At 38.0% G+C, this 25,932-nt stretch overlaps 1 protein-coding gene and 2 long non-coding RNA genes across 3 annotated transcripts in view; 2 read left to right on the top strand and 1 right to left on the bottom strand.

The window, feature by feature from the left end:
• LOC137496965 (uncharacterized) overlaps positions 1–23,345 on the bottom strand; it is a 60,332-nt gene extending 36,987 nt beyond the window's left edge. The window contains exons 1-3 of the long non-coding RNA XR_011017547.1: positions 23,275–23,345; positions 22,577–22,856; positions 22,304–22,489 (exon numbers count right to left, since the gene is read on the bottom strand). This is a non-coding gene — a long non-coding RNA (uncharacterized lncRNA). The remainder of the gene's footprint in view (positions 1–22,303; positions 22,490–22,576; positions 22,857–23,274) is intronic.
• Positions 4,284–6,307, top strand: LOC137500494 (uncharacterized). The gene is made up of 3 exons (XR_011018059.1): positions 4,284–4,495; positions 5,828–5,926; positions 6,028–6,307. It is a non-coding gene; the product is annotated as an uncharacterized lncRNA (long non-coding RNA).
• Positions 22,833–25,932, top strand: part of LOC136857363 (serine/threonine-protein kinase PLK1-like) — a 692,893-nt gene continuing 689,793 nt past the window's right edge. The window contains exon 1 of the mRNA XM_068225160.1: positions 22,833–23,135. The gene's annotated coding sequence lies outside the window, so the exon portion shown is untranslated. The remainder of the gene's footprint in view (positions 23,136–25,932) is intronic.

The raw sequence follows: 25,932 nt of genomic DNA, 5'->3' as shown, positions 1-25,932 counted from the left end.
GTCCACAGAATATTACCCGGTCACACGTTGTCCACTTTCACGCACGCCAGAAACCGAAGGGCAACGTCACGGGGGCGGCGTTGTGCAACATCTTGCGGTTTTAATTTGTGAACAGTATGAAGTTTGGAGGGATATCAGTGTAAAATGCGCCGCAAAATCTTGTAAATTGTTGACCAGGGTGACAATTCACGTGAAACAGCTCGAGCAGTGGTTACAGAATTGGTAAAATGTGCTGCACGGTCTGTTACAACTACTTCAACTTCAACATCCGTGGGGATGGGCCACTATCCTCTCCCCGGTTACGACACCTTATTCACCTATGTCTTCGAATTTCTTAATCATTTTCTTCAGCCCATTACTTGCCATGGGATAACTTCTCTGCTGTTTCTGTCGGCAATATCCCCGCAATGCAGCGTTGCTGTTACTGCCATTCTGATAAAACAACTTCACTAGTAGCGTGAAGGCATTACGTAAGGCCCAATAGGCATTACGTTTCTCATGGAAAAGTTCAACTTTCTTACGTTACAACGAAGATGCACATCACAAAAGGAATCAACATGCGTCACCATGCAACAACCAACGAAATGGCACAACGCAATTCTACCGGAAGAACATTTTGATATCAGACTTGCGGAATATTGTACGTTCTTACCGCTTACAGCACCATATGTTCGGCTGGTGAAAAAACATGGAACTAATCATTTTGTGGCATAATTCGCGAGCGCATTGCTTATTTAGCACATCTACGAATTTTCAAATTCCTACGAGTATTACAGCCGGTGCTGTTCCGCGCTGAATACTACAACATTAATTGTGGACACCCGGGTATTATTCAACCTCCGCTCCCTGATAGCGGCATGATAGCCCTATTTTCTAAAGTTGTACCTTACAAATCGCCGCCAGTGCAAGGGGTAAACAATCAAAGATCTTAATGGGCTGTGAAATCATCTGTTGTCCCTCAGGGGTCTCTTATAGAGCCCTTACTGTCGTCTTGCATATTAATGACATATCCTAGTATTGTAACTACCACTTATATGCTGGTGATCTGCAGATATACAACACACCACTATAAACAAATTGAATGAATTAGTCCAGGTTTACCGTCTGTTCTAAAAACATCCGTTTAATACTAAATCTTCGTAAAAACAAAGTATTAGCATTGGAAACTCTAAATTATTACATGTAATAAGCAGGCATAATCAATGTACCATACATTAAAATGTAACTTATCTTGGAATCTCCCATCAATGAGAATCTAACCTGGAGCGGACACGTAACTAACGTATGTAGAAGGTTCCTACAGCTCTATATCCCCTGAAACGCCATAGCAATTCTTTTCCTAAAAAACTTAACTTTAAATGAATCAAAGTACTACTACAGTATTTCAAATTTTAGACTATTGTGATACGGTACTAGTCAGTCTAAATGTTGAACAAGCTTTGAGACTTCAACGAGCACAAAACTCATGCATACAATATGCCTTCCAACTGCGACATGACGCTCATGTGTCACCATACCGTATTTCAAAACGTAGGGATGGCCACGCATAAATGAACGAAGGAATTTTCACTTAATGACAATTGTTTACCAACTGCTCTTGACGAACACTCCTACTTACCTATCTTCTAATTTTTATTTCCTTTCCTCCTTCCTTCATTTCCATTCCTTTCTTCTTTCCATGAAATTAGTACCCGTTCTCGTACCCTACTTGAAATGCCACTAAATCAAACGAATTCCTACAATCATTCCTTTTCAATTACTGCATCCAAACTCTGGAATACACTCCCAATGGACATTCGACACGAGCAAATAAATTAACTATTAATGTGCAAAAGACTAATTATATGATAATGACAAAACAAGGTCAGAATGAAATCCCACACAGTAAAATATATATGCAGAATACTGAAAAAAAACTAGTTAGTACTGTCAAATATCTTGGGTTGGTGATTGATAGGAACTTGAACTGGACAGACCATGTTGAATACATTACTAAAAAGATCACACCTGTTGCAGGAATTTTAAAGACACTTAGTTATCTTATCCCACAACATCTTCTAAAACAGATCTACTACTCTTTAATTCATAGTCACCTACAGTATTTGAATGTAATCTGGATGCGCTGTAAGAAGTCTGACTTGAATGAGCTAATGGTAGTACAAAATAGAGCTGTTAGAAATATACTTAATCTTCCCTACTTAACACCAATAAAATATCTATACCTAAGTGCTAAAATACCACCCCTAAGCATGAGTGCAGAATTCAATACAGCTGTACTCATGTATAAAATAAAACATAAATTTATACAACACAACACTACATATACTCTGAATTCTGACAACCATCCATATAGAACTAGGCATGCAAATGACTTTGCCTTATACAATGTTTGCTCTTATAAATATGGTATAAACAGCTTGAAGTTCTCTGCGATCCAGTTATTTAATAACATCCCTGTGGAGATAAAAACAGCACCAACTTTGGCAAAATTCAAAAAAAGAGTCAAGCATTATTTTTGGGAAAGGTACAGTGCTGTTTAAATCAAAATATCAGTCGTCATTTAAGACATTCTCCCAAACAATCTTGCAAACTGTCAGGAACTATTCTTGTACCTCTACAACGTTTATGTTACGTAAATGTAAGTACTCTGTAATCTGTTCTTGTACCTCTGCAACTCTGTGTTATGTATATATACTGTAAATACTCTGTAATCAATTCCTGTACGTCTGCAACTTTCATGTTTTGTAATTGTAAATAATCTGAAATCTATTCTTGTACTTCAGCAACTCTTATGTTATGTAAATGTAAATACTCCGTAATTCATTCTTGTACCTCTGCAACTTTCATGTTATGTTAATGTAAATACAGTCAGAAATAATTATCTGTAATCCTCAAATTGATGATGTACATATTTTATATATTGTATGTGTTTATATGTTCAACCGTTTACTAATTATCTTATATACACAAACTATATTTTGATGTGTAAGTGCCCGCCAGTATGTAATGTCCTGTACAATTCCTATGTATGAGCCTGCAGGCTCGTTGGAATTAATTGAAATAAATGAATGAATGAAAATCTGCCTGCGGAAATTTTTCCTGGGAACATATAACTGAGTTGTGTGAGTCATCGTGTGTGTCTTGTGTAAATGGGTTTTCTTTTATCTATTATGCACTTCAGTCATAATATTATTATTACTTTATTTCCTCTTTATATTCTTATTTTGGTATTGGTATTGTGACTCGAATTGCCATACTGATTTGTAACCTAGACTTAGTGTATCTGTCCGTAGTATTATTTCTTTGAAGAATTACTATACCTTACTTTTTGTTTAAATTTTTAAATTTTATTGTGGTTAAGTGTAAGAGAGGGTCGTGAGGCCCAACTTCGCCACTAGTCGTCCCCGTGTAAAGACGTACCCTAAGGGTGCAACCTTACCCTTTCTCCCCTGTAATATTAAAGTATTGATTTATAGTAACTTTTCTTGCTGTTGGGTCTTTTTCAATGTCAGTAACCATACAGTTTAGGGACCCTACTTGCCGATACGACGTCTTACATTTACCGTTAATCTGGCACGTTGGCAACGTTCAATCACTGTTCTAGCGTAAATTGCGTGTTGCCACCGCATTGGTATTAAAGTCACTAATGATACATTTGCGAGAATATTTAAAGAATGTTTTCTTTTTCTGTGGGATTGTAAATCTATTTGGCTAATACCAGGTAAGTAGAATTGTGGCATGTTCGGATAATGCATTTAATAACATAGTTTGTGTGAAATGATGAGCACAACATTTTATTAATTACGTTCCTATTTCGTCCCATACTTATACGAACAGAATTCGATTGGGATGTCTAAGAAGGGAGAAAAATCTGCAAGAACTCCATCGAAAAGGAAAGCAAGGTTACGTCCTTTACAAACATCAGGTCAAGAAATGCTTGTGCATTGCTACGAGCAATTGAAACACGAACTACGACGAAGAAGGTATCAGTCGCAGTGATACGAAGCTAATGGCAAGAGTTTCATTATTAACTGGGGTAAGTGTTCGTTTTTATCTTGTTTCTATGATAAGTTTCTGACATAATGACAATCAGTTCAAATGGAGCAGTATTTCATTCTGAACCTAACCTAACCTAATCATGTAGGCCTATACCATGTCTTGTGTCGACTTCGATACGGTTTGTAGACCTTTGTGTATTCCTGTTGACGTACGGTGTATGTGTATGTAATATATTTCTGTGTGTTGTGTATTCTTACAGGGTAGTGGTGAATATATATGTTATATATTATATTTTATTTAAAAATCTTAGAATAATTTATCTTCATCAGGTGTCTTTGGTTTCAAATGTGCATTTCTCTTTCAGGGTCGCCCACATACTCCTGGAATAAACCACACAAATCTGGACATGATGTTCAAGGAGTAATTCGTCGACCTGTGTCTGAGGGAGGAAGACTGGTTATTGTTCATGCTGGAACGAAAGATGGCTTTGTACCTGGTATGTTCTTACTTTATTTTACTTCATTTTATTATAGTGAGGTGATCTCTCTTTACATAGTTATGAGGGTATTTAGGGTTTGTAGTACGGATGTAAAGTGGGAGGGCACGTAAGTCTCTGATAAAACCCCAACTTGAGTACAGTTCCTGTGTATGAGACCCTCACTAGGATTACTTGATTTGAGAACTAGAAAAGTTCAAAAGAAAGAAGCACGATTTGTTGTGGATGATTTCTGACAAAAGAGTAGCGTTACAAAAATTTTGTCGAGTTTGGGCTGGGAAGACTTGGGTGAAAGGAGACGAGTTGCTGGACTAAGTGGTGTGTTCCGAGCTGTCGGTGGAGAGGTGGTGTGGAATGACATTGGTAGACGAATACGTTTCAGTGGTATTTTAAAAGTAGGCAAGATCACAGTACAATTATAAAGTTGAGGATGAAAAGTGGGGCAAATATTTGTTTTTGTTTTTTTAAGAAGGGAGTTAGGGATTGGAGTAATTTACCAAGGGAGATTTCAATAAATTTCCAAATTCTTTGCAATTATTGAAGAAAAGACTAGGCCTATCCCTGAAACTACATCTCCCACCTGGGCGACTGATCTAAGTGCAGATCAGTGGTGTCCGATTGATTGAAATTGACTGGCACGAGATCGGTAGTGGCATTATAACTTACCGCTCATTGGGTACTGTATGTGCTTTTTGATTTTGACTTCTCCACTGTCAAGGGATCTCTTGGTTATTAAAAAGACTTGCAGGTATTCACTTTAGGCCAATGATTAACCTTAGAGAGGTACTTCAATCAAAACTTCCCCAGTGTATTTTCATATAATATTACTGGATATTTGTATCAGTAAATTACTTGTATTGCAGGCCTATTTATTATGTTTATTCTGCATTCGACAATCTCCACCTGAATCGGTGCTTGATACCTGACTGTTGAACACCTTCCAAGCTTCTTATTTCTTACTGCCTGATATAGGTTCAGTGTTCGCAGCAATTACATTTGTTCTAAGGTATTGAAATGGGTGTTTATACTTATATCTTTAATGCAAGTGATCGTGGACTTCTAATCTAGATATAGGCCTACTAATGGAAATACATTCATGAGAGATGTTAGGATAAAGTAGTGTAAGTAGTAATTCATTGACTTCATCATCAGGTGACTTTGCTACACAGTAGTTGGTTTCACTTAAAATCAGACATCTTTTTCTCTCATTCAACAGAAATCACACTTTTTATCAATTAATAGGCCTATCCTTGAAGAGGGGTGATCTCATATTTTTAGGGAATAATTTTTTTAGAAGAAATAACTTCATACTAAAACTTAAAATTCTTACAGGTGCTGATTTGATGCTACAAACTTGAAGAGAAATCAAGATTATGCTACAAAAGATGAGTTGCAAAGGTTGTGTAATATGAATCGAAGTCACTTAAAGAGGTACAGAAGCACCTAAACATAAGTTTAGATAATGTTGTTTACATTCATGTTGTTGACTTTCATGTATGCATAACAATATTTCTCTGTTTCTTTAAAACCAGGTACATTGTTGACGAGATGCTGCACAGTGAAGGCCATACTGTCCTACGATTTCCTCCATACCACTCATTTTTCAATGCCATCGAATTTGCATGGTCTGTGGCAAAACAGTATTATAACAAAACAGTGGCTTCAAGACCTGGTCATGGATTGGACAGAGCTACAGCTGTGTGGAAAGAATCTCTTGATCAGGTAGGCCAAGTGGAAATGTTATTTATTGGATATAGGCAAGTGGAGTTTATAATATACTTGTCAGGTTGTGATACTTCAATATATCCTACAGGTGACAGCAGAGATGTGGAGAAATGAAGTGAAACACACTGAGAAGAAGATTGTCGAGTCGGCCAACTAACTGGGCCATCTTTGAAAATGTCTTTTTCTATCAGCAGAGGCTTTTTTTAAATCGTCATATTTTGTATAGGCTACGCGAGATGGACAGTAGCCCACTGGTTTTCTGATTGAACATCATTTATTTAAGCTATTGCATCAGTCTACTTACATACTCACTGTCCACGTATACCGGTAACCTGGTGATTCGATTATTGAAGCATTGTGCAATGATGCGACATACAAACTGAGACAATTTCGAGTGGTCATGAGCATAACTCATAGTCATAGGGTAGGCTAAATAATAATGTTATTGGCTTTATGTCCCACTAACAACTTTTATGGTTTTCCTGAGATGTCGACGTGCTGGAATTTAGTCCTGCAGGAGCTCTTTTATGTGCCACTAAATCTACTGACACGAGGCTGAGCACCTTCAAATGCCATCGCACTGAGCTCGGCCCTGCCAAGTTGGGTTCAGAAGGCCAGCGCCTCATCCGTCTGAGCCATTCAGCCAGGCGTGGAGGCTAGAGAGCTGAGTTTAAGTAATTGTTGAACGTCAACTAGTTATAAAAATACTTTTGATTAAACTAATACGGTAATTAGAATAACCTAATTGCCTACCTACTTACAAGCTAGGTACTTTGGAATTATGTTCTGACTATCTTTTTAACACTGCAAATAAATCCATCTATTATTTAAAACTCCCTGTAAGAAGAGGACAGTGAATGCGAGTGGGTATTATTTTCAAATGAGCTGAGCTCGAGAGTCCATTGTAGCATATGATTTTTCCAGTGTACCATGACTCTGTATGTATTGCTTCAGAGGAAGTTTGGCTCCCCGCCAATGTCTAGTGTACCGATAATGAGCCGTGTGTGTGTTGTGTCTCAATGATCCGTGACTGCGTACGATTCTTTCATTGTGCCATGATTCACTGTGTCTCGCTGCAACGGAAGCTCGGCTCCCCGCCAGTGTCCATTGTGCCGATAAGGAGCCGTGTGTGTCATGTGGCTCACTGAGCCGTGATTGTGCATGATTTGTGTGCCGTGAGCTTGCCGTTCCTGTGAATCGATTCACTCGGACACTTGAATGAATCGATACACTGCTTCGAATCATGCACTCAGTAGCCAACATTAGTACAGGTACATAGTACATTACCATTAAGACAGATAGCATTGCAAAGTAATTCGTCTTTACCATAATAATAATAATAATAATAATAATAATAATAATAATAATAATAATAATCGTATGGCCTCAGTTACCGTGTGTAGACATTTCAAGTTGACGCCATCTGGCTGTCTGCTCGTCAGTTTTGACGTTCCGTTTTATTCTAGGCCCACTAGATGGCAGACCGAGTATACCGAAACTCTCTCGGGCGTCTTTGGCTGAGATTTAATTAATTTTGTCAGGTAAACACCAAATGTGTCGCCAGAGATCTTTTACATGCCGATATCGTACGGCATGGAGTGTCGAATGGACTTTTTCCGCCCTTCAAAAATCCGACTACCTCTGCCGGGATTGAACCCGCTATCTTGGGATCCGGAGGCTGTCACTCTACCACTGATCCACAGAGGCAGCTGTCTTTACCATGAAATACATCGTCAACATAGATTAGTGAGGTTGGACATCCTGCCCGTCATCATTCATAAGTCGCTGTTGAACATACTGTACTTGTCAAAAGTAGTAAGTTTCTATTTTACACAATAATAGTGAAATGTTGATGAAGACGACATACACCCAGCCCCCGTGCCAGAGATATTAACCAACGGTGGTTCAAATTCGTGACCCTGTCGGGAATCGAACCCGCATCCTGTGACCAAAGGCCAGCACGCTAACCATTTAGCCATGGGGCCGGACAATAATAGTGAAAAACCACGTTCACTGCAGCTATCGTTGACTGGATATTTCTTCTCTTTAAAGAACAGTGAGTACCACGAATTAATATCCTGTTTTGTTGATTCCTGTAAACTTTGTATGTACGGTGTTGGTTCGCCAGTTCCTAGCGTATCTACTGAATGAAAACCTTGTAGATCAATGGATTCAGTTTTATGTTTATTGCCTTCAGTCGTCACGGCAGTGCTTTCAATGACAACAGTCGCTCGAGTACAATTCCTGTCGAACCTAACCTAACCCTGCGACAATCAGTGGTTTTCGGTGGATCACAACCTAACCGGTCATTATAATTTGTTTTCGGTGGATCACAACCAAACCTGTCCCTATCAGTGGTTTTCGGAAGAATACAGTGGTTTTGTCACAAGCCAATACAGACTCTTGAATCAATGTGTGAAAATGGGAAAGTGCAGAAAACCCCCTTCAGGAATGCCAATCTCAAAGTCCATAGTCTTTTTAGCGTTGTCACACAGCTGAAATGTCACTTTAGAGGTAATTGTAAAAAGTCTTGTATATAGGCTCTACAGATACATACTACATTACCAATTCCATCTCGATAGCTATGAGACGCACACTGCATAGCGGTTTCGCTCTATAGATAAATCATATTATAGTGAAAATAAATTGTTTAAAAAAATCTGTCTGACATGAAGGTCCAGAAGGAAAATACTTTCATTGGAATTCTTATTTATGTGTTCACCACCCTAGTAGGTTTAAATAAACCTTATAAATGCTTCGTAAGACCCATTCTCGAATATGGATCTGCATGCTGGGATGCGTACAGGATGGGTTTAATAAATTCCCTAGAGAAAGTTCAAAGAAGAGCGATGCGTTTCGTAACTGGGAATAGGAGGAATACCATTAATTGGGAAAGTCTTGAATCTAGAAGAACTAGAGCTCGCCTGTGTGGTCTTTATAAGAGCTATACGGGAAGGGCTGCTTGGAGTTGTATTAGGAATAATTTGGAACCTCCCTCATACTTATCGAGAAATTATCATAAGCATAAAAACCAGCATACGGATGTGGGCAAGTTTTCCTTCGTCAACAGGACCGTAAGGGATTGGAATAAATTACCTGCAGCAGTCTTTGATAGATTCCCTTCTGGTATCAAGTCATTTAAGAAGACCATTAGTGTTTGTGTAAAGTGAAAAGTAAAAGTTGTAAATTATGGGCACTGAATTTGTGATTTTCTGCTTGGATTCGATTGTGAAACTGGGAGGTTTTTACTTGTGGTATTCTCTTTCCAGGAAATTGCTTGCTGTACTCATGTTTTTGTAATTGTTGTTATTCTTGGTTAATTAACAATGTTTTTAACTTTATTTTTTATCACTTGTAACGTTAAGCTAGTAGTAAGCTCAATCTATAGTTTTGTAAGCCATAGTGTCAAGTATTGGAAAGAATTAAATTGTGTGTGAAACTGTACATGATGCTGGATTTAAAACGACTAGTAGTATTTCTTGTAATATTTTTTATGGAATTCCTTTTTGTACCGATACTTGAGTTGTTGTAGTTGTTGGGTAGTAGGTTTTAACTTTATCATCACTTGTAGTGTTAAGCTAGTAGCAAGTTCAATCTGTAGTATTGTAATTTGTAGTGTTAAGTACTGGAAATACTTAAGTTTGTGCGAATATGTATATAATGACACTGGATTTAGAAAGTTAAATTACTAGTATTTCTTGCTTGTTGTAATGTTGTTGTTGTAGGGTAATTACGGTTTAACTTCACTTTATTATCACTTATAATGGTAAGCCAGTAGTAAGGTCAACCTATAATATTGTAAGCCATATTGTTAAGCACTATAAATACTTAAGTTGTGATAGAATTTGTATATGATGTTGCTCGATTTAGAATATTAAACTAGCAGTAATGCTTGTAATATTTTCCTTCCATATATCTGCTTCTTGTACTCTTGTTCTTTGCTTGTTTGTTTGTTGTTGTTGGGTAATTATGTTAACTTTACTTTATTATTACATTACTGTAAGTGACCGTTGCCACCGGGATATTTCCCATTTTCAATTTAATAATAATAATAATAATAATGAGTGACAGGGGTTTAACGTAATTTGGAAGGAATGTTTTGCGCATGATAAACGAGTACCAGGTTAACTACTGGGGGGTAAGGGCGGTCATGCGTAGAGCTAGCCACTCCACTCCACCAAGTGCCAACGTTATGGATAGTGGAAGCCTTCACCTTCCACCCTTCCAATGGCTTTCATGGTTTGTACGGAGATGACTTTGCTTTTTGCTTTTTAAATATTAGTATTCATGTTCATTATGTTTGTTTATTCATACCCCTGCTTTGTAATTCAGTGACCATGGAATGGCTCTAAACGTTGTAAATTATATTTATATTTACTTGTATTTATTTCCTTTTTTCATATTGCACATGTTTGTTGTTATTATTATTACTACTACATATCGCTTAACATGTAAATAAACTAATATTTAATACAGTAAATAATGTTTATCTCTTTGGATTCATTTTTTCGTTGCATATTCTTTTTGCTATGACAACATTACTTCTTTATGATATAAATAAATATAAAATAAAAGTATTTCTTCCCAAACATATTTGTTATACGTGCACCAATCAGAGAACCAACTAGGGAAGTACCTTTTACTAAGGTGCATAATATTTTTGCATACATGTATAATTGAAGAACTGAAGATCCATATACAGGTAAGTGGGTCGCCCATGTGGTAGGCCTATTACGCGTCATAGGAAACTGAGTGAACTGGCTGTGCAGTTTGATCACATTGCTGTGAGCTTGGTATCAGGAGATGGTGATGGATTTGAACCCCACACTCGGCAGGTCTGAAGGTCTTTTTTCGCCTGTCATTTTCATTTCAGGCTAGTGCTGTGTCTGTACGCTTATGTACATTTTAAACGTTTTAAATCTTAGGCCTCTTTCCTATCCCATTCTTGCCTCACAACCTGTCTTCATGTGATTTAAGGCAATGTATATGTAAAAATCTGGTAATGTTGTTTGACTCATAGTGCTCCTGTACATTGGTTTCTGTAATGTTGTAAGCTTGAGATACACCAACTTGTAAGCTGAAAATATTTTTCAAATGCCAAATGCCGTAAAAGTACTTAGTGGGATGTAAAGCTGTTAGCATTATTATTAAAAGGAAGGACAGATATGTCTTATGTGGTAAGTCCTTGCACTTGCAGAAATCGCAATGAATTATACAATCTATATTCCCTCCCCCCTTCCTTTTTTTTTTGCTAGTTGCTTTACGTCGCTCCGACACAGATAGGTCTTATGGCGACGACCCCCCTTCCTTTAAGAATGCAGTTATAGTAATGCGTACATCAGAATAAAGGCAGGATTTTTTAAAATTAATTTAAGCAAGTGAAGGAGAGAATGTATGACTAGCTCAGGTTGGCGGATTCGAGTCAGGCGGTATTTGAAAGTGCTCAAATACGCCAGCCTCATGTCTAGATCTACCGGTACATAAAGAACTCTTGCGGGACGAAATACTGGCACCTCGGCGTATATGAAAACGATAGAAGTAGATAGTAGAAGTAATATTCAATTCTGCAGTGAGCTTGAAAGCTGACCTAATTTCCGTTCACGTAGCTTGGCACATTAGTGTTCTTATATGGTGGGTTCGAGTCCGGCGGTATTTGAAAGTGCTCAAATACGCCAGTGTCATGTCTAGATCTACCGGTACATGAAATAACTCTTGCGGGACGAAAATTTTTGGCAGTAGAACTTATTACATTATTATTTTCAAATCCGCAGTGAACTTGAAAGCTGACCTAATTTCCGTTCACGGAGCTTGGCACATTAGTATTCCTATATGTTTCCTGGTAAGTTTGAAGATATAACCAGCCTGCAGGCTGAAAATATGCCCAGTAATCTCTCTCCTTACTGGTTACCGGTATTGAAGAGAGAAGGAAATGTTCGCGCAAAAGAAAGGGAAGTCATTGGATGTCTGGAACTTTCGAAAATCACACTGCAAAGATTTATTAAATAAATTGTATCGTTTAACCCGCCGCTCTTTTCAAGAATATGGTTAGTACGCCTACTGTATATCAAAATAAAGACAGATACATGTAACATTAATTTGAGTGAGAAAGTGTGTTTATTTCCTTAATTCCTCATTGAACGTGGAAACCGACTTAATTATGAATATCTTGATTTATTTCATCTTAACTTTTAGCATTTACTAGGGTAGGGACACATTCATTATCGGTGTTTACATTGAGGTTAGTTTGTTATGGTTATGTCTGGTGATTTTAATATGTAACCAGGCAGGTTGGCAGCAGTGATCAGCCATTACAAAAAAGAGAAAAGAAGAGCATCGGGCGGCGATATTTACTTTCTGGGGTATTTCCTTACGCGGCGATTACTTTAAGTCAGAAAGAAAGAAATAAATAAATAGATAAATAAATAAATAAATAAATAAATAAATAAATAAATAAATAAATAAATAAATAAATAAATAAATGATGTTGATGATGCTTGTTGTTAAAAGGGCCTAAAAGCTAGGGCATCGCCCTCAAAAAATAAAATAATGTTGGAATAAGATTCAGCGAACGAAGGCCACAGTATTAACCAAGAGCTTCTGATATGGGCTACTTCTTCCTCAAATCCAGAAGCCTGTGAGTCAATACAAAGAACTAACATCAAGATTCCACCTCATCGAATACGGTATATCTTAGATATAATAGGTTAGTAAGAAGGTTATTAAAGCTTACTCCATATATGACCAGAAAAGCTTTGTATCTTTCAGCTGTCAAGAGGCAGAAAGTTCCTCTAGCTAAGAGCGTTTATCATGAAATTGTTGGTGCACTAGAGATCTTATATAATGTTATTTCTGAGGCTACTATCCAATTCCTAAATGTAATATTTAAATAGTGGATAAAGAGGTGTGCCTATAAACTCACATTAACTTCACATGTTCTACCAATTATATCTCAATGTTTTTAACTGCTTGTTTAGGCAAACCAGTTTGGTATCTACGGTATTGTATGTAGTATTTTATTCACTGGCATGTTTCATCGTCAATATTGTGTTATTCATATTTAAACGATGCTAAGGTAATGAATTAACCTAACTAACCGAGCTACTTTTTGTTTATTGTGCATCGTTTCAATTACTATCTACAAAGTATGATCTTACTAACCTATTATATCAAAAATATACCGTTCCCTCCAGGAACTCCAAATCAATCTAGTACCAGTATGCGAAGGTTTCGTATCAAAATGAAGTTATTGAGACGACACCCTAAACTAGGGATGCCATATCCCCAACCTAAGAAAAAGAGGACCACCAACCTAAAATTCGATGACAGTCTATTGATGGAATCACTGCACCTTAATCACTTTTATCGGCTTCACTTTCATCACAGACCCTTGCCCTATCGCCTTTGTCATTAATGGGTTTTTTCCTGTGCCATTCGTACTTTTCTGGAGATGAAATCTTCTGTAAAAGTATTTTGTTCTCCAATAAATAATGGTGAAACTGGATGCAACTGAAATGATTGAAGTTATACTGTAAACACACTACGCCTTTCAAAGTTTCAATTGTGAACCTCTTTCTGACCTTGGTCCACTGTGAATTAAGCAATGAAAATATTTGCTCTGTGTTTGCATTATGACTTGGAATACAAAAGAAAAATTTGTATTTACGGCAAGATAACCTAATTAATACAACTTCTATACACAATTTATGCACAGTTACAACCACTAAACAACGATGAACTATAGAGAATACGTGACACTTTAAGAGATATCGCAAGACATTGATTGCCAGCGCACCTACCGGGACGACCTTAAAACTGAGTGTAGTAGTAATACCGATCAGCTTATTAGGTGTGAAATTTTTATCTTGGACTTGTGTTAAGACAAAGATTTCCGTGAAAATGTAATTTATCCGGTGACAAACGTTTTTGGAATTACAATCATACAAGCACTGAAACATGTTTGGTAAGGTTTTTGCTGTTTTCGGGAACAATAACTCTGAACTTGCTTAGCTACAGAAATCTATCTTCCGCTTTCCTCGAAACAAAATATTGTAAATTCCAGTATTGTACAATATTAGTGTACACATTACATTAGGTTTAACATTTAGTTGTCAAGTATTCTTATCTTAAATTAATCTTGAAACAAAATGCATAAAATAAAAATTCTTCTTTCTACCGTTTTTCCCAGATCTGCGGGGTCAAGAGTGCAAGGTGTGTCGAGCATGTGGATTTGGCACTATTATACAGGCGGATACTTTGGGAAAGCATTCTTTCTGATTATATAAGACAACATGTTTGCGAAATTAATAACCGATTTGATAGAAGGCAGTTTGGGTTTAGGAAAGGTTATTCCACTAAAGCCCAACTTACAGGATTCCAGCGAAATATAGCAGATATCCTGGATTCAGGAGGTCAATTGGACTGTGTCGCGATTGACCTGCCTAAGGCATTTGGTAGGGTAGATCACGGGAGACTACTGGCAAAAATGAGTGCAATTGGACTTGACAAAAGAGTGACTGAATGGGTGGCACTGTTTCTAGAAAACAGAACTCAAAGAATTAGAATAGGGGAAGTTTTATCTGTCCCTGTAATAATTAAGAGGGGAATTCCTCAAGGCAGTATTATTGGACCCTTTTTCTTATATATATCAATGATATGTGTAAAGAAGTGGAATCAGAGATAAGGCTTTTTGCAGATGATGTTATTCTGTACAGAGTAATAAATAAGTTACAAGATTGTGAGCAACTGCAAAATGACCTCGATAATGTTGTGAGATGGACAGTAGGCAATGGTATGATGATAAACGGGGATAAAAGTCAGGTTGTGAGTTTCACAAATAGGAAAAGTCCTCTCAGTTTTAATTACTGCGTTGATGGGGTGAAAGTTCCCTTTGGGGATCATTGTAAATACCTAGGTATTAATATAAGGAAAGATCTTCATTGGGGTAAACACATAAATATGATTGTAAATAAAGAGTACAGATCTCTGGCATGATTATGAGAGTATTTAGGAGTTGTAGTAAGAATGTAAAGGAGAGCATATTTGTCTCTGGTGAGACCCCAACTAGAGTGTAGTTCCAATGTATTAGACCCTCACCAGGATTACTTGCTTCAGGAACTGGAAACAATTTTTAAAAATACAGTTCGATTTGTTCTGGGCGATTTCCGACAAAAGAGTAGCGTTACAAAAATGTTGCAAAGTTTGGGCTGGGAAGACTTGGGAGAAAGGAGACGAGCTGCTCGACTAAGTGGTATGTTCCGAGCTGTCAGTGGAGAGATGGCATGGGAGGACATCAGTAGACGAATAAGATTGAGTGGTGTCTTTAAAAGTAGGAAAGATCATAATTTGAAGATAAAATTGGAATTCAAGAGGACAAATTGGGGCAAATATTCGTTTATAGGAAGGGGAATTGGGGATTGGAATAACTTACCGAGGGAGATGTTCAATAAATTTTACATTTCTTTGTAATAATTTAAGAAAAGGCTAGGAAAACAACAGATAGGGAATCTGCCACCTGGGCGATTGCCCTAAATGCAGATCAGTAGTGATTGATTCCTCACGCCAAGCCTATATGGAGGGATTTAATCATTAGACCTCGAAATTTTAGGGAAAAGCCTATTTTGTTCTTTAAGGCAGAACTTAAAATAAAGTTGTATTTACACGTTTCATGTATTTATAATGGAAAAAACGGTGGTTCTATATTTCCTAAAATTGCCTGAATTGATGTTAGAACCTATATTTGCCTATATTCCTATATTTCCTATTTTTATCCTTAAATCGGTCTACATGCATTAATATCTTCCGAGAAAATACAATATTTGCCGACTCGTTTTCAGTATCTTAAACAAAATATCAAAATCGGAAAGCTGTAAACCACACTTCCCGAAAAGCCTTAAGAACCTCCCGCAGCGAACACTTCCGTAGTCTCTCACGAGGCTGGAGACAGTATCCACTGAAAAACTCAATTTCATTCTGTGAGAATATTTCGGTATTCCCTTTTGTTCAGTGCGTAAATTATGCCGAAAGTGTCAGGTTCAAAGTCGCCTTTAATTAAAAAGTTACATGAGTTTCCCCATTTCACATCGGACGATAAAATTCTATTATGTGACGTTTGCAGCAAAGTGAAACCTGTTTTATATTTCGCCCTAACGAGTTATTATAAATTTAGCAAAATAAACATGGTATGATAATTGATGCCTATTAAGATTACGTAAAACTGAAGCTGCCTAAAAATATTTTAGAACCTACAGTATTTGACAGCTTATTTAGGCAGCTAAATAGCATTTTAGCACCTAAAAATCCACTATTGCATGTTTCTCTGATGGTGGGAAGTGTAGTGCGTTGTCTGAATAAGAAGCGAAAATGTTGGGACAAATACAAACACCCAGTCCCCGAACCAGAAGCTTAAAATCTCCGATCCCGCCGGGATCGATTCCGTGACCTTCTGAACAGAAGGCCTCGACGCTGACCATTCAGCCAAGAATTCGGACAAAACGATATCATTATTGAGTTTCATTATTTCTATCAGTATTATTATTCAACTTTCGTAGTAGAACAACGCAAACCTAATTATTTACTCCCATTACTCTATCAAGTTTAACATGCAACTTGTGTAGTTTCAATCTTACCCACCGCCGTCTCAATCCTCTTATAGTGCCTGCTCTATGCCACTAGTTTAGTAGTGTTTAAGAACCTTGAGTTTAAAACAGGAAGGCGCGACTACCAATATTTCTCCAAATCGCCGTAAGAGTGCAGCAGTAGACGCACAATCTTCGCTGTCAGTGTGCGTGTAGCACTGTGTTATTGGTGCACGAATGTGAGTGAAAATCTGGGTTATTTCGTACAATGAGCAAACGTGTCTGGTCACTTCCGTTCGTACAAGAGATATGTTGTATAGATCTGTGAAATTAATTAAACATGTTATGCTTATAGATATTTCAAAAGTGATTTTAAGGTGTAGGCACTTGTTTCTTTCCGTTTGTGCAAGGTATATTTTTTGTAGAACTGAAACTTTAGATTCTTTCCCCCAAATATTCAACTCTTGTGTACCATTTTGCCAATCTAAGCAAGGTGGTTCGCAACCAGAAACGATACGACTTCATATCCTCAGATTACTCTCGCATCTGTGCCTTTACACCTTATTTCAGAAGGTGATAGAGCTTCCACGGCTCAGGCGGCAGCGAACCGGCCTCTCACCGCTGGGTTCCGTCGTTCAAATCCCGGTCACTGCATGTGAGATTTGTGCTGGACAAAGCGGAGACGCGGCAGGTTTTCCTCCGGAAACTCCGGTTTTTCCTATCATATTTCATTCCAGCAACACTTTCGAATATAATTTCATTTTATCTGTCATCCATTAATCATTGCCCCGGAGGAGTGCGACAGTCTTCGGCAGCCGGCACAATTCCTATCCTCGCCGCTAGATGGGGGCTTCATTCATTCCATCCATGACCCGGACGAATGACTGGAAACAGGTTGCGGATTTATTTTTCAGAAGGTGATTAAAGCCGTGGAGGATAGTGGATTCCTTGTGATAAGAACTGTGACGGACAATCACAAAACAAACGTCTTCATGTTTAGACATTTTGGACAACCTCAGATATCCAGACGATAATATTCCAATAAAACTAGAAACATGAAATAAAATCCTAATTTTCGGGTACTTGGTTCGTGTTGTTGAAGAGAGGATGGAGTGTGACATTTATGTCAGCAACATCTCACTGCCTAGAGCTTCGACGCCGCTAAATGGAACTGATTATGCATGAGGACAGAGGAGGAGTTCGATACCCAAAACCTTGTTTTGTTGCTCTGGTGAAGCATCTGTAAGAGTTCGTTTAAGCTGCTGTGCCCTATTGTCGAAGTCCTTCAAACGTACGAGCATAATACGAGGACTTGGGACGTCTTCCCTTTGAAAATGTGTTTTGTTACAGTGTGAGGTCAAAGAACATCAGCAAACTGTTAGTGATATTATCCTCACCAAGTTCGTAAGACCTCTATTAACTGATATTGCGTTGGCAAGAACACAAAAAGTACGGTACCACTCCAAGCCTTCGTCCAGGAAAATCTTTAAATTGTGCTTGAAGAGGCCAACTGCGATTTTATACAGGTAATATTCCGATATTTAATATTACTGTTGTAATTTACCAGTTTCAGTGAACATATGACCATACTCATACTGCATAGTGCTTTGTAGGCTGTCGTCATTTGGAACATTGTGCGTCTATGCCTGACATCTAGCGGAGAAATTTTGTCGCAGCCTAGTCGCAAAAAGCCTCGCATATTTTAGAGCAGGCAGTATAGGAGGATCGAGACGGCGGTGATCTTACCACCTGACTTTTAAGGTCGGGCCGCCAGGTGCGCCACTGTCAATATGTCTCGCAATATAGTACAGGAGAATGCGGAAGTGTCCAGTATTGTCTTTAGTGTACTGTATTTGGTTATTTGGATGAACTAGAAAGAAAACTGAAGTAACCAAGGAACAAAAAGTGCTGCCTATTTGAATGTGGCGGTGAAGTTGATAACTAAACACCGCATGAAGTGTAAATCCCTTTTTAAAACCCGCCAAAAGAGGACATTTTTCAAGTTATTCGGAAATCTGGCCGAACGCTTTTCGTGCTCTTAAAAAGAGGATATGTCCGAGAAAAAGAGGACATATGGCAAAGGGCGCCCATGCCCGGGGGCAATGGGGGGCCGCAGCCCCCTCTAGCTCTCACGGAGAGGCAAAAATCTAATGTAGTCAGGTGTTTTTCTTTCAAGAAAATGATTTAAAAATCGGCATTACGTAGACGTGGTAGTAATGCCCACCCCCCACCACCACCACCAAGAGGAAGAGGATACCGTGGGTGTAATTCTACCGCCATTCATCTTCCAAAATACTACATACCCCCAGGTGTAGCCCCCCCCCTACAAACTGCCATATGGGCGTCCATGCATATGGCATCCCTATCCTAAACTTCAACACTCGGTAGCTGATTCGCCTATGATTTCCACCATTTTGATTTTGATATTGTCCCCGTTAAAATTGGCGATATGATGAATATTTTTAACAAGTGGAAAGCAAAAGGTTTATTGTCTGCTTAGAACTGCAGCATATCATCTGGGGAGTAGTGGCGAGCTGAGAACGAGTTTTTTTTTCGTCGTTCAGAGGGGTGATATACACCGAGACTGTGCCAAGGTCAGAGCAAACCACGTGACTGCCTTCGCACGCGCGCAACCCAGCTTGTTTCTGGAATAGTCTGCGCAAATTAAAGGAGACCATCAGCCAATTACCGTTCTCGCTGAAGAACACGCCTCCCTGGCTAATTAGATAAAAGGCCTTGCTTCGAGTGAATCGCTCTCTTAATGCTTAATGCTCTTGTTCTGAAGCTCTCTCTGAATATATTCTTCGCTCTGTGAGACACCACGTTACCGGACCACGTGGAAAGAAAATTTTCAAGTCAAGTCGACGCCCGTTCTACCAGAATTTAGTCTGATAATTAGTGAATTCTATGGAATAAAAACGCCTAGGAGCCAAGTTAAGTGTGACAGTGTAGACGAGCTATTTATATTCTGCGTGTGCTTGTGCAAAATACTTAATTTTGTCATCTCAGTTACAGCTTGTGACCAGCAATCTACGGAAGACGTCTTAGAATTGAACATCTCAAGATGAATAATTCCGCAACCACCGGCAACACAATTTCATCGAGGGACACCTGTTGCAGAGCCTCCATGGAGCTGTAAAATGTAAGGCGTCTCTGGTAATTGGAAGGAGACTGGCCGGAGTATGCTGAAATAACTGACTGTCGACGGGAATCGAACTCCACAAAACTTGAGTACCTTTTTAATTTAATTTATCTGTCTTACCTTTTGTACAACTAGAGGTCTTTCTTCTTAAGTCGTAGATCTATTAGTTTGCTGTAGTTAGAAATATTTCATTTTTCCACTTCTTAAGGTGTCGTGGTAGACTAGGTACGTGTGAATGAAATTTTGGAATCTATTAGAGTAGACATGTAGGTTGTCTTTGAATGATTTCCCATGCTTAAGGAGCTTTATATTTAATAATCACTGACCACACGATAAATCTACTTTCATTGTAACGTTGAAAGTTACCGGACGGAAAATTTGCGTGTACATTTTGAGTGAATAGGGTCGAACCTAGTGTCTTTTAAGATCACTTGTTGTATTTATGATGAAGTCATCTAATTTTACGATATTCCATGAGGATCAGTAGATGTAATAATCACTTAAATAATAATAATATTGACTAAAGATCGGGTAAAACAGAAGTGAACGCTCGTGAGCCATAAAACTACTGTAGAGTTCCTAAATGTGAGATGGAATGTGCTCTGTTCATGAAGGGTCTGGAATATGGCCAATCCTGAGGGATATTTGTTGTATAATTGAGCAATTGATGAATTAATGGTGATATTTGATTTATTCTTGTGTATTTGGAGCGCAAGATAGATTATAATTATTGGAGCACGTGTTGCGAGTGTATTTCACAGGTAGGAAGTAAAAATAATACGAGTAAGGCTCACGCTTGCGGTAAATTCAACCTGTAGCCCAAATGATGGTAGTGCTTATGGATTTTACTAGAATCTTCCATTATAATTTCATGAATTAGATGAACTTGCGTTGATATGTGAAATGTGTTTCTACCAAGTGATACCCGTGACTTCGATCACTAGCCACCATTAATGAAGGATAATTTCAGTACACGGATTATTTCCGCTAGACATTACGCGTCCCGACCACCAATAAAAATCATGAATAAATTTGCCAAATCAGGATTCGATGTAAATAATGTACATAAAAACGTGTTTCCCTAGTGTGAATGTGTGTGTGTAAATATGTATATTTCTCTTGTGTCATGCTGATTCCATTTAATTTGATCTGGTCACGCACTCGCTGTGACGCAGATCACACTCATCGTTGTGTGTCGCCTTAAGAAATAATTTTCATGCCCTTAAGGGGAAGTTTGAGTAACTTAAGTCAAGGAAGACTAGGAAGGAATTTATTTTCTTAATTAGCGAGATTTAAAAGGAAAGATCATCTCGTTACTTTATGAAGGCACTCGATTTGTAAATAAAATTTATTTAACTAGCTCACACGTTGGTAATGTAAATTTCTAAAAATCTGAAATACTTTAAGATTAATTTGAATAGAAATGAAATGCAAAGATCAGAGGTAGAAATTCGTTAGCCGCATGATTGCTTTGAAACATTGTGAAAATAAGTCATTAATAATTAATTAAAAATAATTACTCTGAAATGCTAATGATGATCATTAGGTAAATGATGCAGTGGAAAATTAATAAGAACACGATCGTGTGACGATGAAACAGGTTAATTGAATGATAAGAAAATAATAATAATAATAATAACCAGAATAATAATTAATTAATTTTGAGAATTTTGGAAACAATTTTCATTTTCTACTGAAGTTCATGTTGGTGTCAGTGACTAATATTAAATACTGTAAATGACAAATTCAGTTGAGTACATCTTAAAACCACGTGTTGAGACTACTTTGAATTGGTAAAGCTTTGAACACATTTATTGTAAAACCCTCGTTAGCAAGACAGCTGTTAATCATTTTTTTCTTCAAGTTCCATGTTAATTTATTTAATTCTTTCAGTCAAATGTTTGGTTTGAGAAGGCAAGTGGCCTAATTACTTCTTTGGTTTCATTACAGCACAGTAAGGCTGGAGATATGAACACGTGTCACTCTAAATCGAGGAAGAAATCCAATATTATGAAAGTTCTCTGTTATATAAAAAAAAGGAATTAGCAAGAATATTTCATTTGTTTGTCTGCTTATGTGAATAAACGTCAGAGTGTTGTTTTAATATTTCTTTTTATCCTGCTTGGTCATCAATCCTTAACAACCCTTAAATGCCTCTAGAAAGTGATAGCCAACGATCGAACGGTCCACCTTGGGATTCCTCGCTCGATGGCTGGGCTTAGCTCGGGAAAAATGGGGGCAATATTATGGTTTGAGATATCGTACTGTAGTTGGTCCTGGCCGAAGCAATCTAGGAATGCAATGACTATCATTGTTGAATTATTAAAATCTGGAGATAAAAATGATTAAAGCAGTGTGCATATTTACTTGCATATTTTCTTCTTCGAATCTCCAGCCTGCTTATCGGGAAGTTTAAGTTTGAAGACGGGCATATTTGGTGCTTCAAATGTAACTTGGTTCCCATCGGCATAGGAAACTTTTATAAGAACCATCTGGGGATGCTGACGAGCTGTTTTCATATTGCCCGATTCTTCACTGAATACTATGAAAAATCTGAAATCAAGTGAAAATTAAAACAAATATTGCAATGTATTTTGGTCTAGAATTCTGACCAAAAGTCGTCCGATAAAAATACTCTACCTGTCGCGTATTTTCAGAGGATGATCATCAGTTGTCTTTAGCCCAAGATCAGTGCAGTCTGCCTTTACCAGTTCCACAACTTGCCCGGATTTCAAGGGGTATATAAATATTTTAGTAATTTCCCCGACGGGGCGCCACTTGCTGGGTTTACGCTGCTTCTTTGCAAGTTGCTGCCGTCTTGCGACGACTACTGCGCCTATTACAATCAATATGGCTGTTGCAGCGCTCGTCAAGGTTATGGCTGCAGTTCGCGTGAGGTTAAAATTTCCAGACATCGTACCTGCAGTCACAACGTTAACCATCATTACATACAATTAAGTAGAAAGGATTCATTGTCAACATATGTTTAGCTGTTACAGCTTAAATAATCCAACAAATGCACTGTCTTTTGATTCTAGTGAACATGTTTATTGATTATATGGGGTTACGTCCCTGGTCCCTTGATCGAAACGGAAACTAAAAAGAAGAAATTGCTCGCCAAATAATGTAGGCTAAACATAAAATGCTAACTGGCTGATGTGTTCTATGTTAGTCCTAATTGTACTCAAACTTTATACCGGTACGTTATTACTTGTGTCCTTTGGCGGCCAACTAGTTTATAAGAAGTTAAACATATTACAGTAGGGCCTACGTATTATATACATAGCCTACTCTCCAGTCAATATGCTGGTCAGCTCAAGTACAATAAATTAACTTACCTGAAGGATTCAACGTATTTTCCCCGACTTCTACTTATTCTCTTTGTTCTACCTCGCTTGCTATCGTGAGAACTGTTCGTTATGAGCTTACGCTAACGCTTACTTGGCGACTTTTAAGAATTCAAAGAAATCTCGGACTAAATTGCATGTATTGTTCTCGGTGCATGAGCATTTGTAACTACTTTGCAAAGAGAGATAAGAATCCTCTCGTAGAAATATGTGGTGTATGTTAAAACTGATAAAGCTAGTTTAATGTCAATAAGGTTATCTTTGAAATAGAGGAATAACCCTACAGTAATACATTGTAACATAGTCAAGAATATGTTCAGGATGCCTTTTAAATTAGAAAGGACTTAAAGTTGATCCGAATTTTAGAGGATCGAACCGTTATCTCATATTGAATTTATCATCAAGTGCATTGTTTTGAACAGATTTATATTTACATACAGCAGTACAATACAATGAATGAACTGTTCTTTGGTATAGGGTGGGAATATTTCAAGGCAGTTTCTTGCACTGTTTAACACTAGATCAATTTACAAAACCTAATCTGAATTTTGCTTATTGCAGGCAGGCCTTTAAAATGGATATATTAGTCATGACCTTTCATTTTTCATTTGCAATACATGCTCTATTTACAATCAAAACCCACAAGAACCCCTTAAGCAACATCAGGACTTGATCCTAAGGGCTGTGTCAGCTCGGGATTTCCAATGCTGGATTATTCTTCAAGTTGATCCTGACCAACGATGTGTCCTCGGAGTTCCCTTTTGAATCCTTTCATTTCTAACCTATCTTTAATTTTTACTATGGTTAGTTCTGGTTGGTAGGCCTATTAGATTTAGGAGGCCTGGGATGTCTTTGACTTTCACATCAGGGGACTCTCAATTTTTGAACATGAAGTGATAATTACAGGACCACAGCTGTGCCTTTCTTCCAGTACCTTGTTTAGGGTGCTCCCTTTCATTTCATCCTTCTTATTGGACTTCCTGTTGTCAGCTCTTGTTCTTCTCTATCCCCAGTAGTATTAGGTTTGTGGCACCTGAGAAGTATTCCATTCTCCTGCTTCCAGGGCCCTTCCACTTTACCTAATACCATCATATTTTGAAAGCTCGCTCTGTGGATCGGTGATAGAGTTTCAGCCCACCATCAACTGTTGATGAGGGGGCATAATATGCATCCAAGGTATCCCATACCTGTTGTAAGAGATTACTAAAAAAGGAACTTGGATGCTCTGACCTCTGACCTTGGGAGCATGGGATGGTGACCATCAGACCCATAGCTGAGTAGGACATAGCTTCCATTCAATCAATCAATCACCACTGATCTGCATTTAGGGCAGTCGACCAGGTGGCAGATACCCTAACTGTTGTTTTTATAGCCTTTTCTTAAATTATTGCAAACTAATTGGAAATTTATTGAACATCTCTCTTTGTAAGTTATTCCAATCCCTAACTCCCCTTCCTATAAATGAATATTTGTTGCAATTTGTCCTCTTGAATTCCAACTTTATCTTCATATTGTGATCTTTCCTACTTTTAAAGAACTCACTCAAACTTCTTCATTTACTAATGTCATTCCACGCCATCTCTTCACTGACAGCTCGGAACATACCACTTAGTACAATTTACGAACTTCATCATACCACTTAGTCGAGCAGCTCGTCTCCTTTCTCCCAGATCTTCTCAGTCCAAACTTGGCAACATTTTTGTAATGCTACTCTTTTGTCAGAAATCAACCAGAACAAATAGAGATGCTTTTCTTTGGATTTTTTCCAGTTCTTGAATCAAGTAATCCTGGTGAGCATCCCATGCACTGGAACCATACTCTATTTAAGGTCTTAACAGAGACTTAGGCCTATATGCCCTCTCCTTTATATCCTTACTATAACCCCTAAATACCCTCATAACCATGTGCAGAGATCTGTACCCTTTATTTACAACCCATTTATGTGATTACCGCAATGAACATCTTTCTTTATATTAACACCTAAGTACTTACAAGGATCTCCAAAAGGTACTTTCACCATATCAACGCAGTAATCAAAACTAAGAAGACTTTTCCTATTCGTGAAACTCACAACCTGACTTTTAACACCATTTATCATCATACCATTGCCTACTGTCCATCTCATAACATTATTGAGGTCATTTTGCAGTTTCTTACAACCTTGTAACTTACGGTATTTATTACTCTGTGAAGAATAACATCATCCACAAAATGCCTTATCTCTGATTTCACTTTTTTACTTATATCATTTATCGTCGTCATCATCGTCTTACTCATATCATTTATATATGTAAGAAAACATAAAGGTCCAATAATACTTTTCCCCCTGTGAGTGGGGGCAGTAGAATAGGACCCACGGTATCCCTTGCCTGTCGCAAGAGGTGACTAAAATGGGCCCCAGGGGCTCTGAACTTTGGAGAGTGAGTTGGCGACCATAAGGTTGTTAGCAGAGTCCTGGCATTGCTACTACTTACTTGTGCCAGGCTCCTCACTTTCATCTATCCTATCCCATCTTCCTTCGTCAACATTTGTTTTCTTTCTGACCCCGACGGTATTAGAGCATTCGAGGCTTGGGGCGTCCTTCATTTTTGTAGCCCTTGTTTTTTGTTGGCCGATACCTTCATTTTTCAAAGTGGCAGCAGATCCCTT

Source organism: Anabrus simplex, chromosome 1 (assembly GCF_040414725.1).
Source record: "Anabrus simplex isolate iqAnaSimp1 chromosome 1, ASM4041472v1, whole genome shotgun sequence".
Classification (NCBI taxonomy): Eukaryota; Metazoa; Arthropoda; class Insecta; order Orthoptera; family Tettigoniidae; genus Anabrus; species Anabrus simplex.
This window is presented reverse-complemented; position numbering and strand designations above follow the sequence as displayed.